The sequence below is a fragment of the Pleurodeles waltl genome, chromosome 12, assembly GCF_031143425.1.
Source record: "Pleurodeles waltl isolate 20211129_DDA chromosome 12, aPleWal1.hap1.20221129, whole genome shotgun sequence".
NCBI classification, from domain to species: domain Eukaryota; kingdom Metazoa; phylum Chordata; class Amphibia; order Caudata; family Salamandridae; genus Pleurodeles; species Pleurodeles waltl.
The window spans coordinates 506,954,558-506,979,880 of record NC_090451.1 but is presented as its reverse complement, the minus strand read 5'-3'; the positions used below and the strand labels follow the sequence as shown (position 1 = coordinate 506,979,880).

General features: G+C 42.7%; 1 protein-coding gene across 2 annotated transcripts in view; it reads right to left on the bottom strand.

The window, feature by feature from the left end:
- Positions 1-24,517, bottom strand: part of ELMO3 (engulfment and cell motility 3) — a 284,505-nt gene extending 259,988 nt beyond the window's left edge. Inside the window, exon 1 of one of the 2 annotated variants that reach the window (XM_069217282.1) lies at positions 24,128-24,517. The gene's annotated coding sequence lies outside the window, so the exon portion shown is untranslated. The remainder of the gene's footprint in view (positions 1-24,127) is intronic. The other variant, XM_069217281.1, reaches the window with a different exon arrangement.
- Positions 24,518-25,323: the final 806 nt, after the last annotated feature.

The window sequence follows — 25,323 nt, the reverse complement described above, 5'->3', positions numbered from 1 at the left end:
TGTTAAGTGGAGTAGTGTACAGTGGAGTGGCATATCGTGAAGTTACATACAGTGTAGTGGTGTACGGTGGAATAGCTTACAGTGGGGTGTTGTAGAGTAGAAATGCATAGAGTGGAGTAGCATAGAGTGGAGTAAGGAACAGTGGAGTGGGGTAGCCTAGAGTGGGGTATAATGCAATAGCATATTGTGTGGTGTCATAGAGTGTAGTAGCGTACAATGAAACAGCATACAGTGGAGTTGGGTAGAGTGGAAAAGCGTACAGTGGAGTGGCATACAGTGCAGTGGTTGGTGTTCAGTAGAGTGCATAGACTGGAGTACTACACAGGACAGTGACACATAATGGAAAAGTGTAGAAAGGAGTTAAGTACAGTGCAGTGCAGTGGAATATAGTGGAAATGCGTAGAGTGGGGTGACATTCAGTGGAATGGCATAGAGTTGAATAGCATGGGCTAGAGTAGTATACAGTGAAGTGGAAGAGCAGTAACGTATACTGAGTGGCCTACACTGGATAAGCATACAGTGGAATGTCGTAAAGTCAAGTTGCTTATAGTGGAATGGCATACCGTGGATTAGCGTAGAGTGGAGAAGCATAGAGTGGAGTGGACTACAGTGGAATAGCGCATAGTGGAATGGCATACAGTAGAATAGCATGGAGTAGAATAGCATACTTTGGAGAGGCTCCTTCTTATATATTGTGTTACGTTATACTGCATAGAGTTTGCGGTATATTGCGGATCAGGCCGATGACAAGGCAGTATATAATTGTCTAATGGCTTCCTTAACAAAATTTAAATGCAGGGATATTTGTTTAGGCATTTTAACTTAGTGATATCCGTGGTTGAGGTATTAGGGCCATTAATATAGGTAAGTAGTAGGTTGTATTATTATTCCCTTCTTATTAGCACTTTATTAAAGTGTTAATAGGTACGGAAATAAATTAATTTTTCTTCTTCTATATAATTTTTTTTAACATATTTACAGGCTATGCTATATTTTTTTTTTTAAACATGTTTTGTAATTATTTATAAGTAGCACTATAATTTATTGGTATTTCTGTGGTACTTCATGCACTTTCTTTTTTACAAAAAGAGTTAAATATGTAAAAACTAAAAGATGCACCATACTATACTATATTTGTGAAATATAGTGTATTGCAGTGTTTCTTTTTGCATTTTTTACATATAAAATGTTATTTTCCTTTTTTTTCTTTAAGTACTGCACTGCCGCTTGGAAGTGCTATGGTACACTGTGACATTTTCTTAAAATATATAGAAACCATGTACAATTTTCCCCTTACTAATAACACTTTTATTAAGTGGTACTAGGTAGAGGAAAATTATCAAACCGTATACTTATCTATATCTAAGCCCCCAACCCAGAAAATAAGTAAAGTGGGCTTAAAACGACATGGCTGTCTTTAAGTTTTGTAAAGACAAATCATTAGCCAATCACATAATGACTTGTTATTGCTAGGTACCGCAGTACTTTTGTAAAATTCTGCAAAAAATGATAGTGACAACAGAGATCACTAAGTTGAAAAAATACTCATCCTACTTACCTGAAGTAGCCAAAAGGATAATCTACACACCATAATCTATATTTCTGTCACATTTCACTCAAATCCATCCAGTTATTTTTATACCATGCATGTGTACCAAGTCTGCTGAAAATGCACTAGAGCCAAAACGCATTTTGTTTTTTTCGTTGTACCCCCTTAAAGAATCTCCGTGAAAATTTGTGGAGATTTGTCAAACATCCACAAAGTTATTAATAGTGAAAAACATGAGGAATTCCTATCTCTAGTAACCCTAATAACTATAACTGCAGAGCGGCTACTGCCACTCGGTAAAAGATATATATATAAGTACATACTGAACAAAACAAAGCTTACAGGGACGTTATAGTTAGGTTCTGAATTTACTAATACAAAACCACAGAAATTCAGCAGTTATAGTTAGAGTTATTTCAAGTAACTGTAATTCGTGCCTTAAGGTAACTATAACTTGCGCTCTTGCCATGCACAGTTTTCTTATCAATAATGTTATTGCAAACGTTGCAGTGATATCAAAGATGCCAAACGATCTCATCAATAACAAACTATGTGGAGTACTTAGATGTGCATGGCAAAGACGCAAGTTATAGTTACCTTAAGGTGTGAGTTATAGTTACCTTAAGGCATGAGTTATAGTTACTTGAAAGAACTAACTACAACTGCTGAATTTCTATGGTTTTGTACAAGTAAATCCAGAACCTAACTATAACGTCCCTGTAACCTTTGCTTTTTCCAGTGAATTTTTATGTTTTTTTAACAGAAAACAGAAAGTAAGTTTAACAACTCTGCGTTATTCCAACCCCCGCAACCCTGTGCCATGCATGGCTTTTGGTGGTGCGGAGTGCAGGTTGGCCACAGGGCTTGTCTCTGTCAGTGGGTGTGTGAGTGAGTATGCCTGAGTGTCTGAGTGGGTCAGTGATTAATTTGTAAATAAAAACATTCTGGTGCCCAAAGCTCCCCTCTAAAGCACGCGACTGCTGCACTTAAATGTGCGAACACGAATACTGAGGCAGCATAGTGCTGAAGACATCTTGGGCCTCTTCAATCCAGTTAAAGCCACTCCCTGCCCCTTCATCTCACTCTTGCAGCTTCCCTTTATGACGCTTTTTTGTTTTTCTCTTCCTCCATCTTTTCCATATGTGTCTTTTGCTCACACTAAATGCTTGAGGCAGAAAAATAAGGGCCGGCCCTCAAAAATAAGTGCTGGTGCTCTGCACCTGAAACAACAAGCACAAATTAAGCACTGGAGTGGATCTGAAAGTGGATCTGTGAGTCTATGAGTGGGTCTGAGTGGGACCAGAACCTCTGAGTGCATGTATGAGTGAATAAATTAGTATATGAAAGAATCTGTGGTTTTTCTATCAAATTTTTCCTTAATCATGAATATTTTGCAAGTAATTCTTGGACATTTGCGAAAATTCACAACTTTTCACAAATACCGCACGCCGTGACAGAAAATTATAACAAACCTATAATTTGCCCCTACAACACACCTATATCACACACTCCTGGGGTCAGAGTACCTTCACTATGACCCCTTATGATACTTTCAATTTGGATTTGCACCCGCGGGGACCGTGTCCATGAAATAAAATGTCAGTCGCAACTTTCTAGTCAGGTTGTGGTCAGCCAATTGTAACACTTCATTTTGCATGCGTATTCGCGAAAATTCACAAATTTTCATGAATTATTTGTGAAATAATTCCAAAATAACTACGGCCAGAGATATACAAATTGATTTGCCCTTAGATATCTACTGAACTACTGAGTGGATTTACACCAAATAACAAAAAACATGATCTGAGGACCGGCAGATAGATTTCTGACAGACTTGGTGTAATTCCATCCAGTGGTTCACGCTGTAGATATGTTGACAGTTCTTATGGGAATTAACATTGGAACAACTACAGCCCAAACCGCTAGACGGAATTACACCAAATTTGGCAGAAAGGTAGCTTTCAGTATGCAGATTACACTTTTTGATATTTGGTGTAAATCCATTCAGTAGTTTACGAGAAAGTAAGAAAAATCCAAATTTGTAGATCTCTGGTCGCTAACAAATCACAAATATTTGTGAATATTCGCCAATGCTCATGCGAATAGAAGTGCTGTAATTGGGTGGCCAAAACCTGACCGGAAAGTTGCAGCCGTCATTGTATGTTATGGGAGTGGGTCCCAGGGGCTGAAAATTGAACTCAATAGGGGTATAAAGGGTGTGATATAGGAGTGTTTTAGGGGCAATTTATAGGTTTAATATGATTTTCCATCAGCGCGTATGGTATTTGCAAAAAGTTTAAGGTCAAATTAGGGTTTAAAATTATTTATCAACACCAATGCATGATTTTCACGAATATTCAAGAATATCCTTGAATATTCAAGGATATTCAAGAATATTCAAAAACGTTTTTAAAAAAAATTCACAGACTCATTCATACACTAATTCAGTCACTCATACATGCACTCTGAGACTCATGTCCCCACTCACACACCCAGACATACATGCACCCACTCAGAACCACTCATACTCACACACCCACTTTCAAACCCACTCAGACACTCACGCACCTACTCACAGATCCACTGACAGAGACTGGACCTGTGGCCAATCCCAGCTGCGCACAGCCAAAGGCCGTGCGTGGCGCGGGGTTAAGTGGTAATAAGGGCTTGGCTGCAGACCAGGCGCTGGCCGTGCGTGGCGGTGGTTGATGAAATGTATAGAGATTAAAATTACTTTATGTTAAAAAACTATAGAAATTCATTGAAAAAACACAAAGGTCACAGGGACATTATAGTTAGGTTCTGACTTTACTCATACAAAACCATAGAAATTCAGCAGTTATAGTTAGAGTTATTTAAGGTAACTGTAACTCAGGCCTTCGTCATGCACAGCTAATTACTCCACATATTATATCATTGATGACATCTTCTATTTCATACTTGATATTATCACTGCAACACTTGCACTAAAATTATTGATAAAGAAAACTGTGCATAGCCCCCCACAGCCCTGGGGACTGCCACCTTCCCAGGGCTTAAATGAAAATGAATGCAGGGGGGCCGCAACCCCCCCATACAGCCTTGGGGACCACCACCTCCCCAGGGCTACTGAAATTTTCAATGCGGGGCGGCGAGGCCCCCCTGCAGGCCCATGGACCGCCACCTTCCTGGGGCTGAATTTAAATAATGAAGGGGGTCCGTCATAGACATAGCTGTTTACTCTGACTTGGCGGGAGCTGACAGCTCCCGTCAAGTCAGAGCAAACACTATGCTCACAGCAAGTCAGACCTGTCAAACTGCTCACAACTGCAGGGAGCGGAGGTTTCCTCTGTTTCTCTGCCTGCAGACAGGCAGGCAGGGAAACAGAGGAAACTACTGCTCTCACAGAGAGGGAAGAAACTATTGCTGTCACAGAGAGGGAGCTGCATCTTAAGCAGCGCCCTCTCTGTGACAGCAATGCTGGATCCCGCAGGAAGCAGCGAGCTGGTTGGGACCGCGGGGGCCCTTAGGCTCCCCCTACAGTCCCCAGCCATTATGGCTGGGTGCCCTGGGAGGGACCCAGATGACATGGCTAGGCCATAGATGATGGGGTCCCCGGGGCAAAGACTGGCCTGAGGAGAAGGGCCACGCCACCACACCAAAAACGGCCAGCCCTGAAGAATGGGGTCCCCAGGGCTGAAATCAGTTGGGGTAAAGGGACTGCATGGCCCAGTTCCCCCCAAAAGAATTTAGAAGTCTGAGCCCTGGGGGATGGGGTCCCCAGGGCTGAGATCGGCCCCGGAAGGTAGGCCACGCGACCCCACTCCCCAAAATAAATGTATATATTAACGCCGGGCACCAGGAGATGGGGTCCCCGGGGTCACAATAGGCCAGGGGATAATGGCTGCGCAGCCCTCCTCCTAAGAAAAAAAGTATTTTAGAAGGGCGGGTCCAAGGGGATGGAGTCCCCAGGGCCAAATCGGCTAGGGAAGGGCGTGACGCATGGCCACCCGCCTCCATTTATTGAAGGCCAGGACCTGGGGGATGGGGTCCTTGGGGCCAAATTTGCCAGGGAATGGGGGGCCAGGAGGACCTGCGGCCAACTCCTGCTGAGCAGGGCTCCAGGCTGTGCACAGCCAGGGGTTGAGTGATTAGACAGGTTGGCTGCAGGGTCTGGCCGCAAGCCATGCCTTGTAGCCACTGCGCAGAGCCAAAGGCCATGCGCAGTACAAGGTTGGGTGAAAAACGTAGAAATTCACTGAAAAAAACAAAGGTTACAGGAACATTATAGCTAGGCTCACATTTTAAACGTAGAAAACCATAGAGATTCAACTGTTAGAGTAACAATAACCCGTGCCCTAAGGTAACTATAACTTGCGCCCTAGCCATGCACTACGAATTATCCCACAAATTACAGCACTCATGACATCTTTAATAACATCATTGATAATATCAATGTACTATTTTCAGAAAAATGTTTGACGAACAAACTATGCCTTAGGGCACGAGTTATAGTTACTTGAGATAACTTTAACTGGTGAATTCCTATGGTTTTCTATGTTTAAAATGTGAGCCTAAGTAGAATGTCCCTGTAACCTTTGTTTTTTTAAGTGAATATACACACACACACGTATATATGTGGCAAGATACAGAAAGAAAGAGATAGATATATATCAGGTATAATATGTTAGAGCTATAAATATGGTATACATAAATACATAATATTATAACTTCAGAGTCCACTGCTAGATGCACTTCGAAGAAAAGAGCTTCTTCAAATTAGGTACTCAAAATCAACACATAACATAAAAATACATAGCAGGTAATACTTAAAATAGTTCTAGATTGACAACGCGTGGAGTTGGTTTTTGACCCTTGTGGTAATAATAGCATGTTATTTATCTTTTATGCACATGTATAATGGAGCCCAAACGACCCTGGGCACCAGGTTACAGTACATTTAAAGGTGATAAAGCCTCAATCATTCTGTTATTATATAAATGAAACCGATCAGCCCAGCCCATCGCGTCCCAACACACGGTTACGACGCATATAAAACTGACTCAGCCCCCCAGTCACAAGGTTACAATATAAATCATTCTAACAGAGAGACACAAAGTTACAGTATACACCAATTAAAATTCTTCTACGATCACCATAAGCAAGAAGGTAAAATTTAAGTAAATCTGTTACAGCTTCAGTCACCTACAACTGTATGTAAAACCAGCAACGCTGTAACTTCTTAAGATCCGTTTCTGATCAGTCCAAACGCGATGTTATTCCTATAGTTACTTTTAGTAAAGACGCAGTTCCAAACTGTACTGTAAATTAAACTGATGCATTTAAATCTCCGGTGTTAATGCAATAAGAAGGCCCTGCTTTGGAAAGAATTCTTGCTGTTTTGTGAAAGATGTGCAGCTCCCAGTCATTCGGACCTCAGCCGGGTGAGCAGTAGCCCAAAAGTCTGGATCTTTCAACGATTCAGTGAGAAATGCAGTTTCTATTCTTTCTAACTAATGCCAGCTTTTCCCCAGGCACTATACTGACTAGGCACATTATGCAGTGGCCCATGAGGCACTACCTCCTATTACTGTGGAATGTGTCAGACAGTACTGATGACTTTCAGTGAAGCTATGGCACCCAGGGACCAGGAAAGACGTTATCTTGGCTCTATGGTGATATACAAAGAAAAAACATCGCTGGTGAAAATTCCAGTTGGCCATTTATGGATGCTTTCTACTGGACGTAGTGGTCGGCATTTAGTATTTTGAGCATCTAATGAACGGGTGTGGTACCAGAATATCGTCAGACAGAAACATGAAGTCATAACTATTGTTTAGAAAAATGTCAGCCCACTAGCTGGTTAGTGACAGATATTCTACACCCAAAGGGACGCAAATTTCGTAAGCAATATTTTAGGCTTAATATTTATTTCAGACAATATTTCTGAGAATTATAACCTGGTCTACAAAAAGAACATCTAGCGAGAAAATTCCAACATATTGCAATTCATATTGGGGGGCTCTAGTGGCATCTATTGGTTTGAGTTTGCATTTTTATCAACCAGCAATACTATACTTGCTTTTCCACTTAATATTGTGAAACGTCCAAATGGTTCCAGTCCAAGCCAGCTGAACTTTCTCAATGTAACCTTTCTCAGGGTAAACAGAGGTCAGGGTGTTGGGTCCTGCGTATTACTCTGCTGAGAATAGTGCATCATTTGAAGCTCTCTCGCTGGGCTTCCCAAGTCTTTCTTGGTGCTTGTTGCCTTTCTGGCGCCTATTTGGCAGCGTTTGATCTGCCTCGATTTATTTCACGCAGTCTAGATCACACCATGTGACAGATATAAGAATTTGTAAAGTGCTTTAATAACTACCGTCTGTATAGCCCCATAACACTTCCGAATTTTGGGTGCCCTATATGAACTTTGGGTCACTCTATCTCTGTTGCCATGTTTCTCGGGTTGTACACATCCAGAGCAGACAGGTGGGCGATGGTGTTGTATCTCTTCTGTTTCCTTGGCAAAATATACTAGCCTGTATCATCAGATCGCTCAATGGACATCTTGAGATCATAAAAGTCTCATAAACCAGGCCATTAACAACTAATCTTTCTTGGATGCACCAGATCAGCTGGCCAGCGCCAAGAAACCTTCAAGGGCAGCTCTATACATATGCCATTTTCTGGATCTCAGGAGAAGGCTAGTCTACGCTGCTTGTATTCAACACTGTAGCCTTTCGATTACACAGGATCGTAGTGTTGGGGATTCAGCCAGCCGTATTATTTTGCATCATCCTGAAAAGCTCGACTTGTTTTCAATTGTTACGAGAGCTGAAGCACCTGTAAATGGGACTGCTCCACGGAGAGGGTGTAGGAAGCTGGCTTGGTGTGTGGTGAGCACCAATGGTGTTTTCACCTTATATCAGGTCCAGGTATACCCTATTAGTGAAGTGTAGGCAGTGTCTGGGAAGCCAGGCTCTCTAGAAGTAGCTGTGGATGAGCAGCCAAGACTTATCTAGGAGACATGCAAGGCTTATGCATTATCACTATAGTCACACAGCACTTGAAGGAACCACACAGTGTTACAAAAATAAAGGTACTTTATTATGGTAACACAAATACTAAAATACTGTATAGGCAAAACCTCAATTGGATAGGTAGGTAAACACACTATTATATACACATTAGCAATAAGGAAATAACATGGAAAGGAACAGGCATTGGTAAAAGCAATAGCAAATAGTGAGGGCCCTAAGGGAGGGCCAAACCATTTACTAAAAAAGTGGAATGTGAAAGGCAGTCCCCCATCCAAGGAAGTGGAATAAGTAGAGGGGAGCTGGTGGAACTACGAACCCCAAGAGGTGAGTACCAGTTTGACCCCCGGCGACCAGGAGAGCAGAGGTAAGTACCTGGTTTTCCCCAAAACCAACAGGAGGACTTTGGAAAAGGACTGTGCAAGACCCCGACAAGACTGGGAGAAACCAAAAGGTGGATCCTGACAGAAGAGGACCTACAAAAGAAGGGGACCAAGTCCAGTTCAAGTTAGAGTGTGCGGCTGTGGCAGAAGCCACTACCCACCCTTCTGAAGATGCAGGACCAGGTTGATGGTGGATGAAGAAAATTCAGCAGTGCAGCACAGGAGCAGAAGAGAAGGTCCAGAAGTGATGCAAGTGATGTCCCACGTCGGCGGTCGTGGTGCTGGAAGACCACGAACAAGCCTTGGCAAATGCAAGAGTCAGAGAAGAAGGTTTTGCAAGGCTGAAGAGGACCAGCAAGTTCCAGAGGACTCGACCCAAGGAGAGGAGTCCAAGGTGACCCTCAGCAGCTGAGAGAGTCGCAAGAAGAGGAGGCAGCCCCCACAGGCGAGCCACTGGCAGCAGGCACAGGAGCTGCTGTGAGGCAATCTCAGCACATCTGAACAGGAGGCCTATGTCACTGGAGCAGCAAGCAGGAGACTGTGCATTGCAGAAAGGAGTACTGGGGGCAGGGCTTACACAGAAGATCCCATGGGGAGGAACAAACAATCCTTGGTAACTGCAAGAGTCAAGGTGCACAGGGGTACTGTCCTGCAAGAACAGGCAAGGAATTACCGTCTCCCAAGTTGGACAGCTGGTAGAGAGGAAAAAAGGGACCACTCCAGACCACCATCTGTGTTGCAGGATCCACGCAGCTCCGGAGGAAAGAAGATTCTTGTGGCAAGTCCTCGTTGCAGTTGGTGCCTGCGGATGCAAGGGAGTGACTCCTTCACTCCAAGGGAGAATCCCTCTTACTTCTCGCGCAGGCTGAAGATTCTTTGCCCTCAGAGGATGCACAGCTGGGGAAATGTTGCAGTTGCTGGAAGGAGAAGGAGAAACAATGTTGCAGAGTAGAGTCGTCGCTGAAGTTGCAGATTGTTGGTTCCTAGAGGGTCCAGTTGCAGTCCTAGTGGCCAGAGGATGAAGTAAACGATGCAAGGGAGTCCTGCTGGAATCTTGCACGTCGAATCTGAGGACCCTCCCAAGAGGGAGAACCTAAATAGCCCAGGAAGGGTGACTGGTCACCTAGCAGGATGACCACCTATCAGGGGAGGGCTGTGACGTCACCTGCCTGACCTGGCCACTCAGATGCTCACAGGGGCCTCTGCCCATCCTGGATTCAAGATGGCAGAATCAAGTGCCCACCTGGAGGAGCTCTGGGCACCACCCTTGGGGTGGTGACGGACAGGGAAGTGGTCATTCCCCTTTCCATTGTACCTGAACTGGTGCAAACTAGTTTATGCAAGCAGGGCACCAAATGTGCCCTTCAAAGTATACCAGTGGCTTCAGGAGGTTACACTTCCAAAGCCATGTAACACCTATTTCCAAGGGAGAGGGTGTTACCCCCCTCTTCCACAGGAAATCCCTTGTTCTACCTTCCCCTCCCTGAGCTGGTCAAGCAGCAGGAGGGCTGAAATCTGTCTGAGGGGTGGCAGCAACAAGGGCTGCCCAGAAAACCCCAGAAGACTAGTAAGAGCAATGCTGGGGGTCCTCTAAGTAGCCCCCAGAGTGCATGGAATCATACAACTAATACTGGCAACAATATTGGGGTATGATTCCGACATGTTTGATACCAAACATGCCCAGGTCCCGAATAACCATTATGTAGCTGGACACAGATAGTGAGTGACCTGTTTCGAGTAGACGGGTAAATTGGTTTCCCCGCACTTAAGTCCAGTGTAATGGAGCTGGAGTTTATAGTGGCACCTCTGCTCATGCAGGGGTGCCCTCACACACAGGTACCTGCCCTTAGGGCTAAAAGGACCTGCCTTAGGGGTGACTTACAGTGACCGGGTGCAATGACCTGTAGTGAAAGGGCGCATGCACCTTTTCACGTAGTCTGCAATGGCAGGCCTGCAGACACATTTTGCATGAGCTCCCCTGGGTGGCACAATACATGCTCCCGTCCATGGGGAACCTTTGGTGCCCCAATGCCCTGGGTATCTAAGTACCATATACTACGGATTTATATGGGGGCACCAGTATGCCAATTGTAGGGTGTGCTAAGTCCTAAGCAACCAAATTTAGAGGGAGAGAGCACAGTCACTGGGGTGCTGGTTAGCGGGATCCCAGTGAGTACAGTCAAAACACACTGACAGAAGGCAAAAAGTGGGGGTAACCATGCCAAAAAGAGGGTACTTTACTACAGAGGGCAAGTGTTGGATGTGACATAACGGCCAGAGCTGCCATTTTTGGCACTGGGGAACCAGGTTCGAGTCTCAGCTCCAAAATCCTGTGATTCTGGGCAAATCACTCAATCTTCCCATGCCTACCCAAATAAATGTGTCCTTGTGTAAAGGAACTGGTGCTAATGTAAAGCGCTACAATACCTGTGGGTCGAGTTCGCGTTATTTAAAAATGGCAACAACAAAAAAAAGCATGGGCTAAAATCTCCACATTACCTGGACTTCTGAACAACCTGCGCTGGCAGGCGACGTGTGCAGAGGCCCCCAGGGGACTTTCCACACTCACTCCAGGAAGAGATTCATCGGGGGAGCGCAGCAACAGGTTAAATAATGGGGTGTGGGGGGATGGGGGCGTTGGCACTGCGCAACAAACAATCTCCACAGAGGAGAATAAAAGGCACGTGTTTATATCTGTTGTTTTCTCATTTACAGGAGCAGGAGGGAGGTGGCAAAGCTCTAGGAATGCAAGGAATGTAGAACGGTTGAAGAGAGGAGAGAAGTACAGGCGCCTTCCCTCTTCCACTGCACCCTCCCTCAGCAACATCCAGGCTGACCTCATCCTTGCAGGTTACCACAAAATCCATGAATGCAGACTCAGCATGGCCCAGAGTACACTTCCTTCATAAAATGTTAATCGGAGTGCAATCTTTGTCGCCGGCATAGAAAGGGGCGCCACTTAGTCGTGTAGTAAAAGGAGTGCACTGGCCTCACACTATGGGACGCTGGTGACACTGCACCTGCTGCACTATTTATAAGTAGATTCGGGCTGACGGGGGGTGCAGCTTTGGATCTTCTACTGATTCACCTTCGAGTACTGTGCAGGAAGAGGAGCTTGTTGTGACTTGTTGCGAGGAGCGTGTAACTCGCCACGCCTTTACCTGCCCTGTCAGCAGACGCCCCGGCCCCCACCCCCACCCTTCCGTCTGAGGGATGCCAGGGCGCCTCATGTGCACGAATCCGTCGCCGCGAGGGCTGCATCACCGATTCTAGGACGCTGCCAGTGCATGCGGAAAACGATTACAATATTCCTCAACAATACACCGGGCCTTATGTCGAAAATAAACGTTGTCAGTTGTCATTTGTCACGGTACACAAGGATCCAAAACGTTTTGAACTCAGATTTGTCTTCTTGTCATAACTGAGCGAGTGACCTCAGTGACATATACAGCAGTCAAAATGAGTTTCAGAAGTAAGTCTGCCACTCGCGTTTTATACAATAAAACCTACATTCTCCGACCGCCTTATTCTAAAAACAAAATACATGAGCATTAAATAAATGAGCATTCTGCTATGTTTCAAGCAATGGGTGTTAGGGTGCTACATTTCGCATTGGTTTTGTATATTTGTAACTGATCATCATCTAATATTTTGTGCTGTGCATCACTCACTATTCGTGTAAAGCAAGCAATCAAACAGGGAATTATGTGAGGCTACTCAAGAAAAGTAAACAAAACACCCCCCTGTATTCGCCGGATCTTTGCCTATTTCTTTCAGTATTTTATTCCATCTCAAGCCAAGTAACCTTTTATTAAATATCCCACTCGCACATTAAAACATGGGCATACATTAAACATAACACTTTACCACTGAAAAATAATTAAAAAAAACAAAATAAAAGATAAAAATATATGTACAGTTTTGGATAGTTTAGGAAAGTTAAGGCCTCTTTTCCCAAATACGCATGCTTGCTTCAAAATATAGGCCTCCTATTTCTGCAGTGTTTGACTTTGTTTCTCACGTACAGACAAAATATGAGTTAAATTCTGAAGTCCTTGCTTACACAAAGGGCAAAAGTGCTCCTTTGACGGAACCGATGTATGGGCAAAAAATAACCAAAAGCAGAATTTTTGTTTTAAATTTTAAAAATATACACAATAGGCAGAAGGATCGCAATTAAATTTGCTGTAAAAGATGACCCCCTTATGCGTACGAAGTGGAGCATGCACGAGTAGCCATCTTTCAAAGGTTTCTCACAAACCATAACAAGCATTTGCAATGCAATAGGTCTCGCATTTGCTCGAGCTATAGCTATTTGAGTTGTAAATTCCTAACTGGACTTTTCTTTCCACAAAAATTGAAAATGAAAAGTAAAACAGTTGACATAAGTAAGCCGGTTCAAAGTGCCACAGCCGCCATGAGGGTGAGAGTGAAGGAGAGACACAAAAGGAAAAATAAGTTCGCTCGCAGTCAAACGTATCAGCAATCGTGCAATTACCCATGTAACAGGGTCGATGACCAAGGCTGCAACAAAACTGCCCCAAGCAGGGACAAACGTAAGGCATTTACCAATTATAACAAAGGATTTTTGAAAGGAAAGTCAGTGAACAAGTGATAGTGATGGGCATATGGTGGGCAGGGTTAAAAGCCCACAGATAGATTACAACACGCTAGAGCGCTTAACGCTCGACCTAAAAACACAATTACAAGTTAGCAACCCATACGTCTGCACAAATGCTCACACACAGGCGGCCATATGTACGTGTTTTTGTTGCACTATATATAAATAAATAAAAGACAACCTTTGCAAAGCCAATAGTTCAGCAGCCAAAGCCAGACCTACTGACTTTGTCCATGCTTGTTTACATATTGTGTCACCAAGTGTTAGGAATGGGGTGTCTGGTTGGCTAGGGTATACACCTAAGCCACACATAACCCACCACTCTAGTCAGGGTAAGCTAGATACACATCTAGGATAAACTGTGCTCACTCTCTGGTAGCTTAGCGCAGAGCAGGCAGACTTATTATGAGAGGCAATGTGTAAAGTATTCGTGCAACACACACACATACAGTAACACAATGAATACACCATAAAAAGACTCCACACCGATTTAGAAAAATAAGGAATATTTGTCAGTGTCAAATGATACACAAACAACAAAAATCCAATCAGTAGATTAAGAGATATAAATTTTACAAGAATAAATGTAAAAGCAGTGCTAAAATCAACTGTGCACCCCTTGAGAGCCTTTACAGTAATTCTTCTTGGCAAGAACGGCATTACAAGCAGGGTTTGCATCAGGGCTCCAAGCATCCTTATGTGGTCTCAAGGGGATGAGAATCTGGCTAAGTAACTTTCCCCCTCAGACACCCGCGATGTGGCGTGGTCAGTGGCAAAGACGGCATGGCCCCTGTTATGTACAGTACCTTTCGATGGTGAATGCAGCCGTCATTCGGAGAGTCGTGCTGTGGGCCAGCTCAAGGGCAGAGGTGAGGCACACAGTTGCCTGGTCAGCCCTGCTTTGGGAGAGTGCCCACCCCACGCGTCTCAGTTGTCAGGGCAACAGGGTGTCAGGGGCGGGGCACACACACACCAGTCAGAGCTCACAGCGGTGCTCATAGCGAGTAGCACTGATCCTCAAGCACTTGTGAACAGGGCACGCTACTCGTTTAAAACAACTGACTGGAAACAGTTGGAAACAATGGAAACTCCTCTCCCTGGGCACCCACGCATGAGGGAAGCACAGATCCATTCAGGGATCAGGTAAAGAGGAACCCTACTCTTTGGGCACTTATCACAAGGGGAAGTGCTGATCTTGAATCGAGGAGTACTCCCATGTGTAGAAAGTGAGAGGTACTGGGATTAAGTACTGCGATCACTTCTCAGCAGTGCCAGCGAGTAAACAGGCACCCCCTACACAGCGGAGTGCTTGTTCTGGAGGAATGGTGCAATGATTTGAAATCAAGCAGATCACAATGTCTATGATGTCCCTGAGACCTCTGGGAGAAGAGGGGGCAAGCCAGCAAACCTTTGGAGTTACTCTGGGGCTTAGTCCTTGGTCCTCTAGCAGGGCAGAGGTCAGTAGGAAGCAGCGCAGCACAACAAAGCAGGGAAGCAGTTCCTTAGAACAGTCAGGCACAACAGAGTTGCAATCCTTTAGCACAGCAGTCATTACTTCAGCAGAGTTTCTTTCAGGTCCAGTAGTGTACTAATGTGAGGAGGTCAGAGACTCTGTACTTCTACCCCAAAATAATGCCTTTTCTGTGGGGGACATCTTCAAAGGATCAAAGGAACTCTCTGAAGTGCACAAGAGTATTCCTTTTAACCAAGCCCTGTCTGCCAGCCTTTCTGTGGGGCGGCAATCAGTCCTCTGTGTGTGGCCAGGACACCACCTTTTGAAGTGTAGGTGTGAACCCCTCCCATCCTCCCTGCCCAGGAAGACCCATCAGTATGCAGATGAATGCAGATGCAGTTGAGTGTCCTGTGTTGTGGCTTTCTGGAGGGAATGCACAAATGTAGCTGTCACCCAGCCCTGTCCAGACGTGTATTGGAGACAGGCTGTCAGACACAGAGCAGTAAGAGCAGAGAAATGCCCACTTTCTAAAAGTGGCATTTCTACAATAGTAATGTTAATTCTGACTTTACCAGCAAACAGGATTTATCATTACCATTCCAAGGATATGAAACATGATGTGTCTACTCCTCTCTGATCAGGAATTATATCTTAAAAGGATAATAATGAATTCCTAAGGTTAGTCTATGAGAGAAGCAGGCCTCACTGTAGTGAAAAAAACGAAATAGGCTGTTTGCCACTACCAGGCATGTAAAACATAAAACATAAAAGGTACATGTCCTGTCTTTTACTTTCATAGCACCCTGCCCTTAGAGTTAACATATATGTAATAAAAGGGGAGTTTAGTACTTTGCACGGAGCTTTAAAAGTCAAAGTGACAGTGGAACTTCACACACAAGATCCGCAATGGTAGGCCTGAGACAGATTTTAGGGCTAGTGAAGTTGGTGGCACACACAGTGCTGCAGGCCCACTAGTAGCATTTCATTGACAGGCCCTAGGTAGGTATATAGTATACCACTGTACAAGGGACTTACAAGTACATTAAATATCCCAAACAGGTTTAAACCAATGTTACAGTGTTTCAGAGAAGAGAGCACATGCACCATAGCAATGGTTAGAAGTGGTAAAGAGTTCCATTTCCTAAAGCCAACAAAAAGGTCAGAACAAGAGGAGGAGGAAAGGAAGAAGTCTGGAGGTGACCCAGTAGAAAGGGCCATTACCAACAACAATTTCCGCTTCCATGAACTAGGTACTGTGTACGTTTTTAAGCAATAGGAAAATAACAGGTACAGGAATCCTGTCCCTACTTCTGGAGCTTGCTTTAAGAGAACAACTCGCACTCTGTCTGGCCCTGGCACTCACATCTGTGCTTCTTTAATCAGACTACACATTTCCTCCACATACATTCTCTTAGTTCTTGGATTAATACATCAAATTTAACAGTTATAATTAGCAAATATATTTTTATCAACCAAATGAGCTAATTGGGATTACGCTTACTTTCACTAATGTCTCTATTGCCTGTTTAATTATTTTGCAGTGCTCCACGGAGCATGGCCTGCATCCTTGCTTCTTGCTGTTGTTTCAATGCAACCCTTGTCATCAGTTTTCTCCTTACCTGCTGCAGTAAACATAAACACCCCCCTTAAACGTATGTGTCTCAATTTTAGGAATGTTCTAAGCTTGATATTATTGATTATTTCATTTATTTACTCCCCATCTGTCAGCTGGCAGATCCTTAACTGTGGCCCTCCTTTACCTGAATAATCTTTGTTATAAATGTTATTTGTGTTGTTAAATCCTGAAAGTTTATTTAAATTTGCTGCTTCTGCAGATCAGAGTGGAAGTTTTTCTTTAACTTAATTTGTTTTCAAGCACGTATCCCCAGGGAGTTTAATTTCTTGTTGGAACTACATTTTTTAATTCAGAGCTTAAGTCAGAAGTAACAGGCAGTGGTCACTGTCATAGGACTTCCCAGATCCTGTAAAGATATTACAAACTAGACAAAGGATTAACACAAAGTCTTAGGCTACACCCTACCTTTTTTCTTGGGGGACAGCCAGGAATGTCATCAGGTAAACAACAACACATTGTTAAATGTAACACGGGTATTCAGTTCAGTTGTGAGAGCCCTCTTTTGTACATTTGTTGGTTATAAGTTTGGGGTACCAGGCTATTATGTAAAAACTCTACACTGATTAACTCCGAGTCTGTCTAACCCTATTTGACATTTTAGCCATGAAGACTGCAATTAAAAAATATAACACCAGCAGACTTTCAAATATAATCAACACAATCTTTTGGAATGTGAGTTTGAGCATTTGATGCTGACAAATAGAAGACAAAAATAAAAAAACTTTCTGTGCAAAGTCAATGTAAAAGTTAATGGAAGCTTCACAGTTTGTAATTTTAAAAAGCTGGTATACATGTATTCACCAATCATGGTGCCTAAAAATTGTTGCTGTATTTCCTTGTGGAGCCTCTATTTTTCAAGGGCAATGCATCAGAGGTAAATATTTGATAGTATGGATCAGACCTATGGTTTGTTGTTCATGTCTCTCGGAAGTAAAAGTCATTAGAAGAGTGAAGCAATTTGCTCCTTTGTTATAAAGCTCCAAGTCGGGGGCATTTCCCTCGCAGAACACTGGAAAAAAAAAGATGTTGATTACTTATCCCACACCGGGAGAAGACCCAATGGATACAGTTCCAATTAGCTTATATATAAAAAGCTACAGGTTCAGTTTGGAGCATATTTTTCTTTCAACTAGTTCTACTATACCCTCACAGCACGCTCTGTATTTTCCGGGTATTTTGACGGATCTGATCTGAGAGAGAACGTGCCTCTGGAAGCCAATTTCATCCCTTGCAGTTTTTAGCTCAGTTTCACAAGTTATGTTTGTCGGTAACGATTAAGTGAATCGGGCAAAGGTTTTAACCAGCAGCGCAACTGATCTGCCTGACTACTCTGAATTTATGTACAAAAAAGGGTGGACCCAGTCAAAAAACCCAAAGCTCTTCATCTGAAAAATTTCTCAGCTTAAGAATGCATTTCTGTGCTGTCTGGCTTTCCTGTTAGACGCTAGGAATCACAATTAGGCATCTCTGATCTTATCTCAACAGCAACGGAGGTATGTGGCTAGATGTGTGACTGTGATCAGTCACTGTACAAGCTATTGTGAATGGTTGGTCTTAAGGGCACAGTAGTTACCCTTTCAAACCCGTGCTTGGTCGACACCACCAAGCAGAGTCACTGACAATTGCCTAGCACCCAGGATTCCTTGCCTATGTAGGCCAAAGTAGGACAAAACTCCTCAGTTGGCAGTAAAGTTACAGCAGTACACGGCCAACGGCAACTCCATCTCATAAACAACAGAACACCTATGTCAACATTTGTAAGGGGTCAAAACTATAAGTTTGAAGTTGCCTGGGTCTGCTGACATACAATTACCAGTCTCCATTAATTGATATTAAAAAGAGAGAACCTCCCTAAAACTTTACCACCCTTCAATGCCTTCAAAACCATGGATATGCAAATACAATCAAAAGTGAAAGCTAAAAACAGAGGATCCCTTTTAAAAAATGGTATCTCAAATGAACAAATTTCACAGTATATAGTCTATTACACTGACTTTGAGAAAATACTTGAATCAGTTTACTATGGAAAAAGATGATAACTTAGGAAGAAAACAACTGGATCTAGGTTACACCACTACGATAGCTTTAAAGTCCTATATGGAATCCAAAACAGACTAAATAAGTAGACTATGAAATATCTAAATATGCACACACAAGCGCACTCCTTGAGAAACTCCTCTGGTCCCATACTGAGGCAGAAAATTCATTTTAAAAGTGACCATAGGCCAAAACTGGCACATCCACCAAAATACCCCCAAAATAAAAACAGCATATGTGCTCTTACAGCCAGCACCTAATTGCAGAACCATAATGCAAGACATGATCCAAATGAGGCCACATTTTGGCAACAAGAGACTCTCTAAACTACAGTGTTACTACACTAGCCTTCAGTTCAGGGGGGGTCAATTATGCCCTTTGAAGGCTGCTAAAGCATCTGTACCAATAGGTGGGTGCGTCTTCCGATCCATTGTGTTACTGGTGGTCAGAATGTCAACAGCTGCCCACAGACCATACCTCTAGCAGCACAACAGAAGGCATATTTTCCACATCTGATCTGCCTAGACAGCTCTCCTCTAGAGCTTTTTCTCTATGGCATTAAACCATTGCCTTAAAGAACTGATGTCTGTGTAATGAGTCCTGCCTGACAGCACTTTCCTGCTACCAAGTAACTAATACGTTTCCCTTCTCTACCTCACCTCAATGCTTAAATGAGCTTAATTCGTGGTATATGAAGCCTGTATGGAAGTACTGAAAAGGGTGGAGAGGAGCATGACTAAGAAGGAGAGTGACATGGCTGAGGAGGGGAGAGGCTTGGCTCATAGAGAGAAGTCCCTAACAAGAGGATACCAGACTTGGGAAGCGAACTGAATGAGAGTAGAAAGTGACTGTTGGGAGCACAAAGTGTAACTGGGGGTGCAGAGAACAGGAATGGTGGAGTACAAAGAGTGATTAGGAGTATACAGGGTATTGGCAAAGTAGTGCAGAATTTGGTAAAGCGTGTGAGTGACAGTGTCCAGGGAGAAAATGACTGAGTAAATGCATGGCCTGGGGCACAAAATGGTGGTTCACTATTAGCACCATTGCAGGCCTCGACAAATCTACTTGCCCCCTTGATATGGCAAGTCAGATTTAATCAGGGCAAGCTATTTTTAGGGCCTTATGTTCTGATCTGGTGAGAGAGCTAGTGCTGGTAAAGAACAGGTAACATTTTCATTGAGAAAAGTAAAGAGGGATAAAGATGCCTTTAAATCTTTTTATCTTGTCACATTTGCTTTACTCAAAAGACAGAGGTCAAATGTCACCTTATGTCTTCTAACAAAATGCTGCTTATTTTGTCATACAGATTGGTGATTACATTCCTTTCTCTGAATTCAAAGTTAGAGGATTTTGTAAAGTGAACGGAGTGACAATCGCGCTGGACAAACAAGATTTATATATTTCAATGGTTAGGAAAGCACTCTTTTGTAATTCTAAAGTGAGATTGAAAGATTTGAATAGGTTCACAACAAATCAGAATACTTTACTTGGTGATGTGCAAATGTTAAGTATTTGTTCACTCTCAATTTCAACACGTTTGTATGTTGTATTATTGTATCAGAAAAACAGAATGTGAGTGGGAAATTTTGTGTCCATTTCAAATGTAAATGTCTTTCTTCAGCTGAGTGTGCAATAGACAATCATGCTTTATTAATGTTTATCAAAAGTGAGTTTTTAAATACGAACCAAGAAACATTCCTGACCCACCCTGAAACCAATGCTGAAATTTTTTATCCCCAAGCACTCCACTAGAAAAAAGGTCCCAGTCTTGTGTGAAAGATCTTCTTGTGTACCTTATTTGTAAACCACATTCATCAAAACCTTGATGTAAGACTTTATCATAAGCCAGCCAACATGTTTTTCAATGATGGATAGTTATATTCTAAATTACTTCCTCAGGGCTAGATAAAGTAACAATCCATCAGTAAACTTGTAGACCATTTCTTGTCATCCTTAACAGTATCCAGGAGCTGGAAGGGTCCAGCTGATTAGCCGAATCGCCAGATCTTCATGCACTTTCATAACTCTGGAAGAGATGAGGAGGTCAGGAGATGAAAGGGTGGCTTGTTCCATGTCTTCGCTGCCAGGTAGGGCATTACAATTCAACCACTATTCTAAGTTTATAAGGAGAACCTCCACCAGTTACCAAAAGCCAACAAAAGGAAGTATATGTATTAAAAGAGGAAATGAAATCCTGCATATTCATTATCACTCGTTAAGTGAATCCATGCTTAAATTAAAAACAGTATAGCATATATTAATAGAAGATTAAATAGAATCCCATATGTGTTTGGAATACTAATTATATTTCCCAGTGTGATGCACCAGAGCTGTTGACACATACAAACCAAATTAATGAAATAGTAACTTAACTTAAGTGGTGAAATTAAAAAGTATTTGGACAAAAAGAAGTAGGAAGATAATGGTATGTGCCCAAGTGGGAGCTAACCTGTCATCAATATTACCAAATAGCAACGCATTCCTAGTATGCTGAAAAATATAAATAATTACATGCAATAGGCAATTCCTCTGTTTTCTACTTTATTAAATATACTTACTTCTTTTTGATCACTTGTTTTTGACTTCTGATAAATGGTAAAGATTCTCCTTACAAACTTGGAATATTGGTTTGATTATAATGCCCTTGTTTTTGTCACTTTACCAAGCCCTGAGGAAATCAGTTGGAATATAACTATCCATCAACGAAACACATGTTGGCTAGCATATGATGACGTTTTACATCAAGGAGTTGATGAATCTGGTTTAGAAATAAAGTACACAAAAAGATCTTTCACAAAATACAGGGACCATTTTTGTGGTGGAGTGCTTGTGCATCAACTTTTTCTGCAAGGACTTTGTCCTCTTTGAAGAAAATTTGGAGACTCTTCTTTACCCTGTAGCACCAGATTCTTGTTCTAATCAATATAATTGATTGTGCCGTTTTTTGTTATAGTTATCAAACTAAGTTTGTGTGTGCAGTACTATACCGAGCCACCATCTTCCATTTAAACTGATGACCATGCAATTAGTGAACTAAGAGGCAAGTCAGAGGTTATGTGTACCCTATACGTGGGCAAAGTTTTTATTATACAAAGAGCAAAATTTTAGTCTATTAAATCAAACATATGAGTTTTTTGTACTGCAGACACGCTGAACTCAAATATTTGAATATGTTCTTGAATGTGACAATGAAGGAAAAGGCAACTCTGTGAAATAAAATATTTTCCAAGGCTCACAGAATCTGAGACAAGTTTATAGGTCAAGAGCATTACAATTAGGGTGAGTAGATTATTCAAGTCACTAGACCGGTTTCTGATTTTTCTAGGCCTAAAAACTGTTATCTGAATATTGTGTTTTAAATGCTGACAAAAAATCTGTTAATAAAGGGTTCCCTTTCCATTTTATGCCAAACAGTGCACTCATAGCACTCACAATTTAGGCCTAAATGTTCTGAGTCTTGGAAGGAGGACAGAACACACTGTGTGCTGCAAATGTCAACAAATTTACAGATTTCCAAAAATCAAGGGCACCAACTGTCACAGCTACATAAATGAGTGAGTGGTTATAATAGTTAGTTTGCCCTGTGTTTTGGCTTTGGGAAAAATCACTTTTATAACTTGCGAAACAATTTTCTAAAATCTCTGGCTTCATTCACCTGTTCAAGTAAAAACACAAACTGCTGGAGCTACCTGTTTTTGAACTTTAAAGATAAGACAGAACATAGTCATTTGTACTGGGCATGTTTTGGGAAAGATGTTCCAAAAATTGGGTCCCAGCGTAATGCCCCTTGTCCTTTATATTGATTTTTGGATACATTATTGTTACCAGGTTGATCCTCTGTTGAAGTGGAATGTTCCATGCATATGCCTTAAAATTTGTATTAATCTCAGAAAGTATGAAGTCTATGCAAATCATAGAATGGAATCTACTGTAAGCTGATTTTTGACTTTCAAAAAGCTTATGTGTGACTCATGCCTCATCAGGAAAAATAAGAATGTTCACTCTGTCAAAGATACGAGTGACCTGAAGTTTTTCGAAGGTGCTCAAACAATATATGCAGTGGAAATTAAATACTCATGTCGGCTTGGTAAAGCTACAGAAGCGCATAAAAGTGCACTAATGTACTCATAAAATGAATATACAATACATAGATAAAATGTTGAATACAGTATGTACATATAAAAACAGTTTAAACGACAACACGAACAACCCACTCATCGTGGCAAGTCTGTCAGCAATTCTCTAATATTTCCCTTAATCTAAGAGCTCTCTTTTTAAATCATTACGAACCCTGTAATAAGGGAAAAAAATGATACAATCGTGGAATTCAGGCAAGCCACCACTGGATCAGACAATTACTTTACAAGCATAGGAGTAGCTAAAAAAAGAGCTCGACCTATTAAAAGGACACACTGTGAAGACATGTAAGCAGATGTGAAAGTCAAGGAGGCAAGTGCAAGACTATTCAAGTGAGCACACGTGTGGATTAGCCTCGAAGTACAAGATTTTAATGAAGTGACGCCAAATGAAGGGTGTGGAGTCCGTGCATTAAAACCAGATGTCGTGCTGCCTCCCCACATCGCTCTCCTCAGAAGTTAGGTTATTGCCTGAGTTGTAATGGTAGTTAACAAAGAAGAAGTACCTGTAAGAGTGAGACACAGAGACAGAAGTTGTAGGGACTGGACTAAAGAAGCACGCGGTAGAACCAAGACTGGGCAGCCTTGAGCTTGTGCAAAAACGGCATCTGGCAGTGGCGGCTCCTAGGAAAATGTTTAACCCACTGCGCTTACTTTTTTTTTATAATTAAAGCACTGGTGGGCACTTAGCATGAACCTAACGAAAAGATCAACGCAGTTGTAAAAAACATAGAGTCAATCTGATCTCCCGATGACTTTGAGAAAATCTGAAGAGCTCTTATTTTGAAGAGGTCTGGTTGTAGAAGCATCTTGTACGAATCGCGCCAAGAGAACCCGACTGTTGTGTGCACGCTACAGGTGTAAGCAATGCGTAGGGAAGGTAAAGGGAAAGGCTTCTTCTCCCCTTTCCTGGTAAATACTAATTAGTCTTCGCTGCTCGGGTCTATTCTCAATTACCTATGGTTCTATATTTCATGTTAAACGGTTTTCTTTTAACGCGTTCTTCCTGTAGCTCTACCCCTCGTCTTCCTCCCATTTAATGCGTTTCTCTGTTACTCGTCTGTCATACTGCAGTTTACACTTTTTTCAGTCCTCACCTACAATTCGAGTATTATAGGACCTCTAAATTACGCATGCGCAATCGGGATCCAGAGCAAAAAAAAAAAAAAAAAAAAGATCAGTTGCAGCCTGTCAAGCGTTGCTTTAAGTTGCGCAGGCGAAGCCTGGGGCCACAGCACACTTGTTTAGCGCCTGAACATTTTTACACATTAGTTAGAGCTCAGCTGGCAGTATACCTACCGCTGCCCGGGCACCTGGACTCCGCGCCTTCAGCACCGAGCCCTCGCTTCGATTCCGTCTCTGCTATGCGGGCCCTCGATCTTCCAAGACTCCGCTCACAAGTTTCAATTCCCCTACTGTTAGCACTTCCGGGAGTCTAAAGGAGAGTGGGTGGAGAGTCCCAGGGGAGGGAGGAGAGTGGGAGTCCCAGGAAGAGGGGTAACAATCTTTAGGGAAGCTGAAGAAAGGAGCGGGCCGGGCAGAGGAACGAGCAGATTATTGTATTGTAATCGCATTTATATAGCGCTTACTACCCCTGACGAGGGTTTTGGGACCAGACATTCCGAGGGGAAAGAGAGAAGGGGAGGATTCAAAAGGGAAGACGAATGGATTTATAGGAGGAATGAAAAAGAGTCCCGGGCCGGGGTAATGTGAGAAGGCAGAGGGATGCCTGGGGTTCATACTATATATAGTAAAAGAGTGGAGACTCGGCGGGGAAGTTGGGAGTGGATTGTCCGACAACCGGGGACGGTCTCTAGTGAGCGTTTTACGAGTTTCAGAAGACAATTCGAGGAGCGGAATGTAATAGCGGTATAGAGGTATTCGTACTGCTCCAAAGTGGTCTAATGTGGTCTGTCACACCTTCTGTTAGCTGTAAAAAGTGGACGAGCCACTGAAAGCTCGATATTGGCTCAGCCCGAGGTCCCCAGGGAACCTCGAGCCCTTATCGAGCCAAACTTTCTTGTGGGTTCTGCCTGCTACCCTCGCTGTACCCTCATGCACAAAGAGGTAAAAATAAAACATTAACATTTAATGTAAAAAGTAGAGACAACTAGATACCCATTTAGTGGCTTATGTGTGCAAAGTGAAACCAGAAACCCTTAAATGTGACTTCCCTGATTAACCAAATTGTGTTATTTTACGCAAATATTTTAACATCTCTTTCTTTTTCTTCATTATTGCATATAAAAAGCATTTTCAAATACATGAGTTCAGAATTCCAGCTACACAAAGACCTATTGTGTTTAATAGCCTTTAACAGTGGTTCCCAACCTTTTGACTTCTGTGGCCCCCTCTTTATCACTACTGGAACCTGGGGACCCCCACTGAAGATTATTGGAATCTGGGGACCCCCCACTGAGTCATCACTGAAAACTGGGGACCTAATCTGTTAATATTATTTAATTTTCTAAGCAGTCACGGACCCCCTGAGGAGG